This window comes from Cervus canadensis, chromosome 8 (genome assembly GCF_019320065.1).
Source record: "Cervus canadensis isolate Bull #8, Minnesota chromosome 8, ASM1932006v1, whole genome shotgun sequence".
Lineage (NCBI taxonomy): Eukaryota > Metazoa > Chordata > Mammalia > Artiodactyla > Cervidae > Cervus > Cervus canadensis.
The window spans coordinates 18,670,945-18,683,481 of record NC_057393.1 but is presented as its reverse complement, the minus strand read 5'-3'; positions in this window follow the sequence as shown (position 1 = coordinate 18,683,481).

The window sequence follows — 12,537 nt, the reverse complement described above, 5'->3', positions numbered from 1 at the left end:
AGGTTCAGTTTAGAAATAAGACAGAACTGACTCTCTATGCAATTTGGTGTTCCTGATGGATGGAGGTCAGCTGGGCTCCTCGGGCTCCCGGGGATGGTACCAGAACTGAGATGTACCACTGAAAAGGTCCTTTGTAACTTGAACTGCAACAAAAGTCAGGCTTGGAGCCTACATAAGCACTTCCAATTTCATATTTTATCCTTGAACTCTTAACTTACAAGATAAGACAGTGGTTTAAATCTGGATTGGGGAACTCACTTGATTAACTAAGACAACAAAGTAATCAGAGGGGAAAAGACTTTGTGTGTGTATCTTATGTGCTGTGAAAGATTTACAAATTATGTTAATCTAAATTTTTTAATATTTAAATCACTGAATAATTAGTTTTTCCAGTTGATTAATGTCTCAGTCAATAAATGGCATATATATGTCCAGCAATAATCAGTGCAATAAAACTATTCTAAAGCAAAAGAATTTGAAACTCACCGGAGTTCCTGGCCATAGATTTCTTTGGTATCACCAAAACTATACATCAAGTTTGGCACATTGCTACTGACAGGCCAAATTCTGCCCACCACCTGTGTTTGCAAATAGTTTTATTGGAATATAAAGACACCCAACATTTATAGGTTGCAAACTGCTGCTTCTGCATGACAACAGCAGTTACGTAGTTGCAACAGAAATTATGCCCTGCAAAGCCTAAAATACTTACTCTCTGGTCCTGCTCAGAAAGTTTGCCAACTTGTACTCCTTATTTAAATGATCTTACCCTGTGTGTACCTGACTGTTGAGGATGGAAAGTCTTAGAAGGAGCTGTCATGTGTGTTTACAGGGCTCCATCAAGAGCTCAGTGCAAAGCCTTACCTACAAAGCTTGCAACCAGTGTTGTCTAAAATGGATAATGATCTTATCCTTCAGATGGGAAAGAGTAGACAAAATGCAAATGGTCTTCTAAAAATACTCTCTGGTTAAAGATAGGGGACCAGAGGGACAGCAAGCTCGTGTTTGCAAAGTGCTGTAAACAATACCCACGCAAACTGCTGCTTTCCCTTCTGGACGCCACGTTCACCGTGTCTCCAGACAGGCAGTATCTGGGCATGGTGATTCCCACCACGCCAGCCACCACGGGACCTGCAAAGCCAAGGACAGAGGGGCACGGCCAGTTGGAAATTTCCCCAGTGTCAGCTCCACAATGAACATCCAGTCAACAAATGTTTGTCAAGTACTCTTTGGGGCAAAGTTTGGCAACAGATTTCAAGGTTTACAATGAGGCAAACTACGGAATTCACAGACTCTGAGTGGAAAGCAACATAATCAATTGTTATGGGTTGAATGTTTGTGTGCCCCACCTCATGTTCACATGTTGAATCTCTAAACTCAATACAGTGGTATTAGGAAGTGGGGCCTTTAGGTGGTAATTAGAGGAGGTTATGAGTGTAGGGCTCTTTTGATGGGATTAGTGCCCTTGTAAGAAGAGGAAGGGGGCTTCCCAGGTGGCACTAGTGGTGAAGAACCTGCCTGCCAATGGAGGAGACATGAGATATAGGTTCGATCCCTGGGTCTGGAAGATCCCTTGGAGGAGGGCATGGCAACCCACTCCAGTATTCTTGCCTGGAGAATCCCAGGGACAGAGGAGCCTGGTGGGCTACAGTCCATAGGGTCGCAAAGTCAAACATGGCTGAAATTACTTAGCCCTCAAATGAACAGGAAGAGACACCAGAGTTCTCTCTCTTTTTCCAAGTGAGGATACAGCCAGAAGGCACTCTGCAAGCTTGAACAGGTAGAACCCACCGTGGTAGAATCCTTGAGCTTAGACTTTGCAGCCCCCAGAACTGTCAGAAATGTGTGTAGTTTAAGCCACCCAGTCTACATATGGTATTTTAACAACCAGGCTGACTAAGACATAAATTAATGATGATATTCATGCACTGGGGATGTACACAAAGCATCAGTGGCACAAACATAAGAGTGATTAATTCTGGTGAGCAGTCAGGGTCTATTCTAGTTAAGTTGTGAAGGAGAGGAAGGAGAAGGTCTGGCTACCATAATTTGCAGGGTCCAGTCTCAAATGACAATAAGGGATCTTCCAATCAAAAATTATCAAGAATTTCAAGACAGTGACAGAATAGCATTTAATCAAGTGCAGGTCATCTATTCCCAAGTCACAGGCCCATGAGTTTGATAAAAACAGATCAAAGGGCATTTGATGGTGAGGCATGGAGGAAAAGCAGCCCAAAATAACTGTTCTGGTTTGGAGGCTCCTCCTTTTTTTGGGCTAAACACCTTGGAATCTTTGTGTGTCCTTGTTGTTACCAAGCAATCTGGCTAAGTAGAAATATGCAAGCAAAGATGATTCAACCTTTTCTTTGCCCCTGAGGATATCACCATTTGGTTTCTGGGCTTCTGAAAGCCTCGGGCCTAGGGTGTGAATTTAGAGCCGTCAGCTGCTGTATCTGGGCCATGAGGCCACCTGCCCTTAGCGCTGTCTACCTGTGTGGAGGCCAGTCGGAACTGCAGCTTCTCCTCGGGCATGTGCCCCATCTGAAAGTGGATGGTGGCACCGAGGAAGTGCAAGGACATCATGGCAATCTCGTCCACGTGTCGGATTCCACTGCGGATGGGAAGTCCGCTAGCCACCATGTATGCATCTCCAATGGTTTCAGCCTGAAAACAAAGGAAGAAAGCAGCTTTGTTTTCTTCCCAAGGGAGGATGGGAGTGAGGGGATGAGTGTGAGGCAAGGCCCCTCGTTCCTGATCCTGCTTTGGGCCCCATCCTTGGAGGGGTCTCACTCCATGACCTCCACCCCATCCAAGTCCTCACATTTCCTCAAGGTCCTGCCCTTGTCCTGTTTCCTCCAGGAAACCTTCCTTCCCTGGCCCTCTTCCCCACAGTCACGGCTTTCCCTTCTGAAATCTGACGCTGCCAGTGACCATATTCCCCCAACCCAGGTTGAAAACTAGTTAGGCAGACAGCAATACATTGATGAGGCAAAGATCACCTCATCAGACTTGAGACTTGAAAGATCACCAGGACCTATCAAGGGCAGTTCATCTTATCCAACCTGCAAAATCTTCACTCCACATAAGCGCTCTTAGGTACCACTATGCACACGTTTATACTACACAAAATATATAAATGTAGGCATCCGTCTTCTTTTCCCCTAATCCTCCTAATAAAATCATCTTTCAGATCCTTCATTCACAAGAGAGAGTAAATGACAAGTGTAAGTATAAAGTTACAGCTCCTTTCAGATCCATCTGCATTTCAGCAGATTCCAACGATGATGGTAAAGGTGAACTTTCAGGCCTTAGCCAGGCGGTAAGAACACATCTGCCTCCTGGTGATACTGAAATTACCCAAATCTACAAGCACACAAGTCGAACTGCTTCTAGGCTACCTCACCCCACCGTGGGCACATCCTTTAGAAACACAAACTGATTCGAGCATTAGTTCAGTCAAAACGTAGCTGAGAAGAAAACACGAAGAGACGATCCCAGAGGAGGATCTTCGAAGCAGAGCAGCTTCTGTTTTTGTTGGGTGAATGTGATCTGCTCTTTGTGATTGTCCGTACTATCCTTCCATCCACTCTTGAGTTGGGGCTACATCCTTGGGGAACTTTGGGGGGACACCACTGAGGATGTGTTGCCAGAGGACATGATTACATTGCCCCAAGTCTTCCTGATCCAGGACCACAGGCAGAGAGCCCTGGAATCAGAGGTCAGAGCTGATGAGCTTGTGGCTGCCCACCTGGTGTGTGTGAACATGGGCGTCCTGGAGTCATCATCTGGCCCCACCAGAAAACATATAAGGTGGCCTTGTCATTAATGAATGAAGCCAAATTGTCAGTTTTTGTTCTCTTCCCCTACAAACTCCTCTTTCATTCTAGGTGACCTTGTTCATACATCTCCAGAGTAGTAGTATTAGTCAGGTAGCTGCTATCTGACCTTTAGGCACGAGTCTGATAATCTAAGCTTGAACTGCTAAAGATCACAGTAAAAGAAGTGAGACACACCAGATTCAAAGACAATCTTTAAAGGAAAGTAAATGTGAGCCTTTCTGAATATGAAAAAAAAAAAAATATTCAGGAGGGAACTGGAGGAATTAGCCAGTAGAAGGTCAATGCCTGTTTTAGAAATGTGTTTACTGTGAGATAAAATAATGGAAAGGAACAGAGGGAACAGCTGATGATTCTTGACAAGCACCTACATCTGTGATGAATCAAGCCCTTTTCCAAGAAAACAAACAGGAGTCAAATATTGAGTTTCTGCCATGAATGGAGATAGACTGCCAGCCTAAAATAGAGCCTTCCTCCTGACTGATGTCTTGGGCTGGATTCATCTTCATTCATGCCCAGGGGGGGACAGCTACAAAGATCATGTGTGCCCCCACGACCCGGGAACCAGGTGTCTCACCTTATACACATCATAAGTTTTAATGATGTGATCAAATACACTGTACTGGTCAGTAAGGAGCTTCACAACTTGCAGGGGGGAGCTGAGAGAGCAGAGTTTTGTGAATCCAACAATGTCAGAGAAAAAGATTGTCACCGACTCAAAATGCTCTGGTTCCACGGACATTCCTGCTACAAGCTGTTCTCCAGTGAAGCTGAAAACAGAGAATAAGGACATTTTTGAATAGTATCTTATTCATATTATCTCCTATAAATCCCTACAAAGTCTCCCTGGTAGATCTTTTTTGGTTCAGTGCATTAGATTTTTGGTTAACAAGAATCCATCATCTAGAGGGAATTTTCTGACACCCATCTCTCAGCCTGCATTTTCTCTAAAGAGATATTTTAATTGGTAGGTATAAATTTGGGGAGGAGTGAGGAGCAGGTCACATAAATGCCTTTTCAAAAATATTTTCTCCCTGAGGGAACTGCATTTTCTCCTACTGGTTATAGAGTTGATTAGAAAGACTCAGCCTGCAGATGTGGAAACAACTGTAAGCACTCATCAATTCATAAATTAACATTTTTGCTTCTATCAACCAATCTCACATTAACACATTCAAATCGCCAACCCCCTTTCTTTGTCAAGACACACAGAAGGACAGGAATTTTAAGAGCAGATGCTTTGTCAAGCGTTCAGGGTGTGCCCAGGTGATAACAGAGCCAAAAATGAAGTAAGTTTTGAATCTGAAGTTAGTAGTGCATACTGTGCAAAGTATTTGGACAGACGTATAACATAAATAATCTGATAGTGAAGGACAGGGAAGCCTGGCATGCTGTAGTCCCCGGGATCCCTAAGAGTGGGACACGACTCAGCGACTGAACAATAATCTGAACAGACCGAGACTATTGGGCTCATGAAGCTAGGGCACCCTCCAGTGGTCACCTCCTATCACTGCATTCACTATATTCCATCCTTTACAGATCTGTATTCTGCGATTCCTGTGGATTGGAGGGCATTTGCCTCTGTCTCGCTTTACAAGATGTACCAAATTACACACAGAATGCTTGACCCATTTTAGAAGAGCCTAACATCCTCTTAGGAAAAGAACAAAGGAAATTTTCTCTCCATGCGGGGCCTCCTTAAATAGCAATGGTGTTGCTTCCTGATTCTTTTGTCAAGGCCCCAGGAACTTTGGATTACCTGGGCAGCATTGTGGACAAAAGCTGATCCACTTTCCTCTTCTCGGCCATCAGCTGGTTGGTCCTCTCTTCCACCACCTCCTCCATGTGATTGGCGTACGCTTCCAGCTTGCTCATCACACTGTCTAGTACACTCACGCGGCTTTAAAAGAACTCAGAGATTTACATCTTTGTCCAAGAACTTTAGGGCCACAGTGGAACACAACATCCAAGTATACATTCCAAGACAACGTGTCGTGCCCTTAAGCTTTCATACTCAAGCGTTGCCAATGGGGAGCAGTGCAAGGACAATGGCCACAGGCATCTGGCAGGACAGTCCGTCCTTTACCAGCCCTGTGATCTTGAACTGCCCCCATCAGTCTTTGGAGCCTCAGTTTCTTCATCTGAGAAATGAGGATAATAATACATACTTCACAGGGTCCTTCGGAAAATTCAGAGAGGCAGTGAGTACCAGGGCTGTGTCTGCTACCCAGCGGGCACTGAACAAACAGTAGCCTTCGCTGCCCTCCCCACGCCCCTCTTCCCTACGTGTTTCATGTCATTGTCATGGTCATGCGGAAATGTAGGTTTCAGGAGGAGTTGTTCTTTTCTCTTAGGATGGCAACACCAGATGTTTGCTTTTCTGGTGACAGATATCAAGGGCATTTCTAGATCCCATAGGCTCTTGTTTTAGAGGCATCTTCAAAGAAATCAAATAAATTTTCCATCTTTCACGTAAGGAGACTGAGGCTTTTATAGGAAATACACTTGCCTTAACATTGACCCTATTTTCTCAGTAAAAAGTATTCACTGACTTGAGACCTACTATTTAAAACTATTTTGATGTGGAAAATGCAGAACATGGGGCTGTTCTGTTAAGAACATATAGTGGAATGGCCAAATTAGGAGTAGATGCCCAACTCCCACCCAGGCGTCTATCAACTCAAGCTGCTTCTCAAAAGCTGTGCCTTCTGACATTCAAAAGATCACACAGTGACCCTCATGTGAAGCCACTACTGAGAAAATTATTCAAGCGGCATGAATAATTAAAGTCAATAACCTACTTTAAGTTTGGTGGATAATTTTTTTATCTTACCATCCAGTCCCAATGAATGAGTCATAACCCCTGGAATGCTGGCTTGAAAAAGATTCTGAGGTCATATCAGAACTCCTTGGGAATGAGAGTCTTGATTGATAGACAGTATCTGGAGTGCAAAAAGGAGGGCAATAAAAGTCTGATCCATGTTTACATTATTTATGAAATAAAGGGAGAATTTACCACTAGACTGCAGCCGGCACGTGGCACAGTGCTTGGTATATGATGCGCCCTGAATGAGTATATGATGAAGGAAGAAAAGGAAGGGAGGGAGGGAGGAGGGAGAAGGGAGGAGGGAGGAAATAAATAGGAGGAGGGAGGGAGGGAGGGAGGGAGGCACACAGAATCAGTCGTAGTCCCAGAGCTTTAAATTCTAATGGTTAAATAATTAGGAGAAAGCCTCTGCTACACATCTAACTCACACTCTGGGACTAGCTTCCTGTAAAATCTTCTTGATGGAACAGAAAGTGGGCCTTTTCTCTGGAGATTCATCCCAGCATGCCTTCACCATGACCACCATCTTTTCATTTCCCTTCTCCTCCAACAGGGAAGGTCAAAGTGGCCCGGAGACCGTGGGGTCCTGGATTCGGCAAATGATTTCTGAAATCCATTTGGAGTTTAGGTAGCCCAATGCCTGAGCTTTGGGCCATTGAGTACACTTTGCTTTAAACAGAGGTGTTTTCAAATTTAAAAACTCAGTTGTTAAGCAAATCAAACAGGTTAAAATTTCAGAGAAATCTGAATATTTTACAAGAAATGTTAGAGTTCTCCTGGAAAATGAGGACTCCTAATGTACACCCTTATTAATCTGACTTTTTTCTAACAAAACTTTTCTTGAAATGAAGGATATCTCCCTGTGATTTCAGGAGTATATATGCATTTGATACTAGAAACACCTAAAGTGTGCTTTATGAAATTTGCATTACTGGTAACATTTTTCATAAAAGTTATTTTAACAAACAATAAATTGTAACTAGTATGTTCTACCTCTGTGACCAACTATGTAAACCTACTTTCTTTCACTTCCTCATTGGCTTCTACAGACTTTTACTAAACATTCTGGTTTGTAGAAGAAATAATATTTGACAACAATGTACATGTTTTTTGTTATAAAAACACTGTAGTTGTGACAAAAATGAATCTTAAATTTTTTACTAAGTGTAAGAAGCCAATCTGACAAGGCTACATTCTGTATAATTCTGTGTATATGGTATCCCAGAAAAGGCAAAATTATAGAGAGAAAATAGATCAGAAGCTGCCAGGAATTTGGGGAGGAGAAAAAGTTAAATAGGGGAAGCACTGGGGATTTTTTTATGGTCATGAATTATTCTGCACAAAATTGCATTGGTGGGTCATGACACTGTGTATTTGCCAAAACCCACAGGACTTTACAGCACGAAGAATGAACCTTAAAGAATGCAAATTAAAAAATATATCAGCTGGGAGACTGGACAACTGCAAGACAGAATACAGAGACCAAAGAATCTGTTTTACAAATGTGTGACATAACCTCATTGAAGGGGGAGCGGGTAAAGCACTGACGTAAGCAGCTTCTAAAATGAGTAGATAGGGACTTTCCTGGCAAGTCCAGTGGTTAAGATTCTGGGCTTCTGCTGTAGGGGACGCAGGTTCAATCCCTGGTTGGGGAAGTTCCACATGCCCTAGTTCCACATGCCCTAGTTTCACACTAGATACGTTTTTTTTAAAAAAAGAGTTCTCTTAAGGTCGTCCTTGGTGGTTCACTTCCTTGGCGGTCCAATGGTTAAGAATCTGCCTTGCAATGTAGGGGATGTTGGCTCGAACTGGGTTGAAAAACTAAGATCTTACATACCACAGGGCAACTGAACACACATGCTGCAATCAAAGATCCTGCATGACTCAATGAAGATTCTGCACACGGCAACTAAGACAAATATTTAAAAATAAAATGAGTAGGGATAATAAGACTAAAGCCAAAAGGAAATATTCATAATCACTATCCTCTAGCTGGTAGAACTGCTTTTCCTGGGGGTTCAGGTGAACAACTTGGATACTACTGTAAACATATACTGGGACTGAACAAATAAGTAAATGGGTGCAGACGGCAGGAGCCAGGATGCTCGCTATTGGAAAAGGAGGTTATGCATAAGTGATGGAGAGGGGCTAAAATAAACGAACCATGTGACAATGACACTGGAGATGTCAACATGAACTCATGTTTAGCTTAATACAGATACAGATGGGGAGAAAATGATATGAATGTGTTTATACATATGAGCTAGTATATACACATATATTATCTTACTCTGTCTACTGAGAGGGGCTAGAAACAACAGCATGCCCGTAGCAACAATCACATCTAGCACCCAGGTGTTCATTCTCCAATAAAGGAGTCAGGGCTCCTTAAAAAAAGCAGTTGACTCTAGTATTGAAGCAGGGAAAATCCAAGATGAGGCTAAAGCATCTTATACTACCAGGAACTAAGGAAGCACAAAATAAATCCCTGCAACAAGTATATTTCAAGTGTACACAGAAGGCAATTGAAATGAAATGGTCAAAGATAAAACAATATGAGCAACAAAATAAAGTAGTATTAGATAACTCAAAATATAAAATAACTATATCATATAATAAATTGTATATACACATCATTGTTCAGTTCAGTTCAGTTCAGTCACTCAGTTGTGTCCGACTCTTTGCGACCCCATGAACTGCAGCACGCCAGGCCTCCCTGTCCATCACCAACTCCCAGAGTCCACCCAAACCCATGTCCATCGAGCCGGTGATGCCATCCACCCATCTCATCCTCTGTCGTCCCCTTCTCCTCCTGCCCTCAATCTTCCCCAGCATCAGGGTCTTTTCCAATGAGTCAGCTCTTCGAATCAAGTGGCCAAAGTATTGGAGTTTCAGCTTCAACATCAGTCCTTCCAATGAACATCCAGGACTGATCTGCTTTAGGATGGACTGGCTGGATCTCCCTGCAGTCCAAGGGACTCTCAAGAGTCTTCTCCAACACCACAGTTCAAAAGCATCAATTCTTCGGTGCTCAGCTTTCTTTGTAGTCAAACTCTCACATCCATACATGACCACTGGAAAAACCATATCCTTGACTAGATGGACCTTGGTTGGCAAAGTAATGTCTCTGCTTTTTAATACGCTGTCTAGGTTGGTCATAACTTTCCTTCCAAGGAGTAAGCATCTTTTAATTTCATGGCTGCAATCACCATCTGCAGTGGTTTGGGAGCCCAGAAATATAAAGTCAGTCACTTTTTCCACTGTTTCCCCATCTATTTCCCATGAAGTGATGGGACCGGATGCTATGATCTTAGATTTCTGAATGTTGAGCTTTAAGCCAACTTTTTCACTCTCCTCTTTCACTTTCATCAAGAGGCTTTTTAGTTCCTCTTCACTTTCTGCCATAAAGGTGGTGTCATCTGCATATCTGAGGTTATTGAGATTTCTCCCGGCAATCTTGATTCCACCTTGTGCTTCCTCCAACCCAGCATTTCTCATGATGTACTCTGCATATAAGTTAAATAAGCAGGGTGACAATATACAGCCTTGATGTACTCCTTTTCCTATTTGGAATCAGTCTGTTGTTCCATGTCCAGTTCTAACTGTTGCTTCCTGACCTGCATACAGGTTTCTCAAGAGGCAGGTCAGGTGGTCTGGTATTCCCATCTCTTTCAGAATTTTCCACAGTTTATTGTGATCCACAAAGTCAAAGGCTTTGGCATAGTCAATAAAGCAGAAATAGATGTTTTTCTGGAACTCTCTTGCTGTGTCGATGATCCAGCAGACGTTGGCAATTTGATCTCTGGTTCCTCTACCTTTTCTAAAACCAGCTTGAACACATTACAAATGAAATATAATAGGTAATTGAATGAATAAATGGGAGAGAATAGACAAACCTGTAGAAATAAATTCCAAATAATTTATGCAGATTGTTCTCCATTCAAGGTGGTGGAGCACACGCCCCTGTCCTTAGGAGAAACCTTCACACAGGGACTTCTTTCTTAAGAAGACAGTATAGGGAGAGAGGAAATCAAGTCTCAAACATTAGTGTTGGTGGGCCTCAGAATCAACTGCGGAGCTAATTAAAACACAGGTACTGGGTGCATCCCTCTACTTTTCAATTCAAATAATCCTCCAGGTGATTCTGATGCCCATTAAAATGTTTGAGAAGGTGCGTGCTCAGTCGCTAAGTTGATTTCGACTCTTATCGACCCCATGGAGTGTTGCCCACCATGCTCCTCTGTCCGTGGAAATCTCCAGGCAAAAATACTGGAGTGGGTTGCATGCTGTGCCTTTCTCCAGGAGATCTTCCTGACCCAGGGATCAAACCACTGTCTCCTGTGTCTCCTTCATTGGCAGGCAGATTCTTTACCACTGAGCCACCTGGGACACAGTAAAATGTTTGAGAACCGTTGCTCTAATGTGTGCAGAGAATTGATATTGTTTCCAGGACCAGGATTTGTTTGCAGGGATGTGGGAGAAGTTAATGGAAGGGTGTGTTTGCCCATAAACTATGTGCTTATTGTACTCTTCCTGGTTGTGGTCCTGTGTCTCCATTGTCCCCTGTGACTGGCTCTCATTCAGCTTGGTAAGCAGAGGACCACAATGAGGGGGAAATATACCCATTGTCCATAGTCTTTCCACCCCACCCACCCCACCCAGTTGGCACAATCATGTGGCAGCTGAGCTTAACAAGGGTGGGTGGGCTTCTGCCTGGATTCAGTGAGGGAAGATCTGTTAGCTGCTTGGTTACAAATTCAGATGCCCCTGGATTTGAGACTAGCCTTTTAGGAGGAGTCTCACCTCTCCTTCATTTTGCCACAAATTAGAAACCTTTGTACTAGTAACTTTGCTTTCAAAGTGACTAGTACACTCAGAAAGGCTCCTGACTTGAAAAAGTCTCCAGGAAATGCACGATGATTTAAAGAAGCGTTTTGACATGGGCCATCGGGGATGGACTAGAAATAGTAGGGAAGGCAGTAAACAAAAGGGGAGAATGATAAGGGCCCTCCAGGTGGCGCTAGTGGTAAAGAATCTACCTGTCCACGCAGGAGATACAAGAGACACCGGTTCAATCCCAGGCTCAGGAAGATCTCCTGGAAAAGGAAATGGCTACTCACTCCAGCATTCTTGCCTGGAGAATCTCATGGACAGAGGAGCCTGGTGGGGTATAGTCCATGGGGTTGCAAAGAGTCAGACACAACTGAACACAGCGCAGCCAGGGGAAAGAAATCATGAGAGAAAGGCGGGCTGGTTTACATACAAACTCACACACACACACACATATCCTCTCTCCAAGACAGTGGTTCTCAACCTGAACTACATGTTAGAATCACTTGGGAAACTTTAGAAACCCAGATGCAAAGGTCATACCCCAAACCAGTGACATCAGACTCTCTGAGGCTGAGATCCAAACCTCAGAAATTTTTAAAAGTTCCCCAGGAAATTCCAATGTGCAGCCAAAGTGGAAAGTAACAGTGCTGGGGGTTACACCTACTATACATTTTCTAATCAATTTTGATCAGGTTTTGCTTCACCTCCCATTACTTTTGCCTTTAATTCCCTCATGAAATGTGTTCAGAGACAATCTGGCTCCCCAAACCTCTCAAACCTGAATATATCCTAAGTAAGTAGAAAATTGGACACCATTTATCAAAAAATTTAAATATGTTTAAAATAGGTTTACCTTTTCAATATCATGAACAGAAATCTACCCTGAAGAAATATTCACACATGTCCAAAAAGATTCATGACTACTCACTGCAGTAACTTGGAACAGAAAAAAAAAAATGGGAAGCAATCAAAATGTCTACCAATCAATAAAACTGGGTTGGTCAAAAAGTTCATTCGGGCTTGTTTGTACCGTCTTACCCA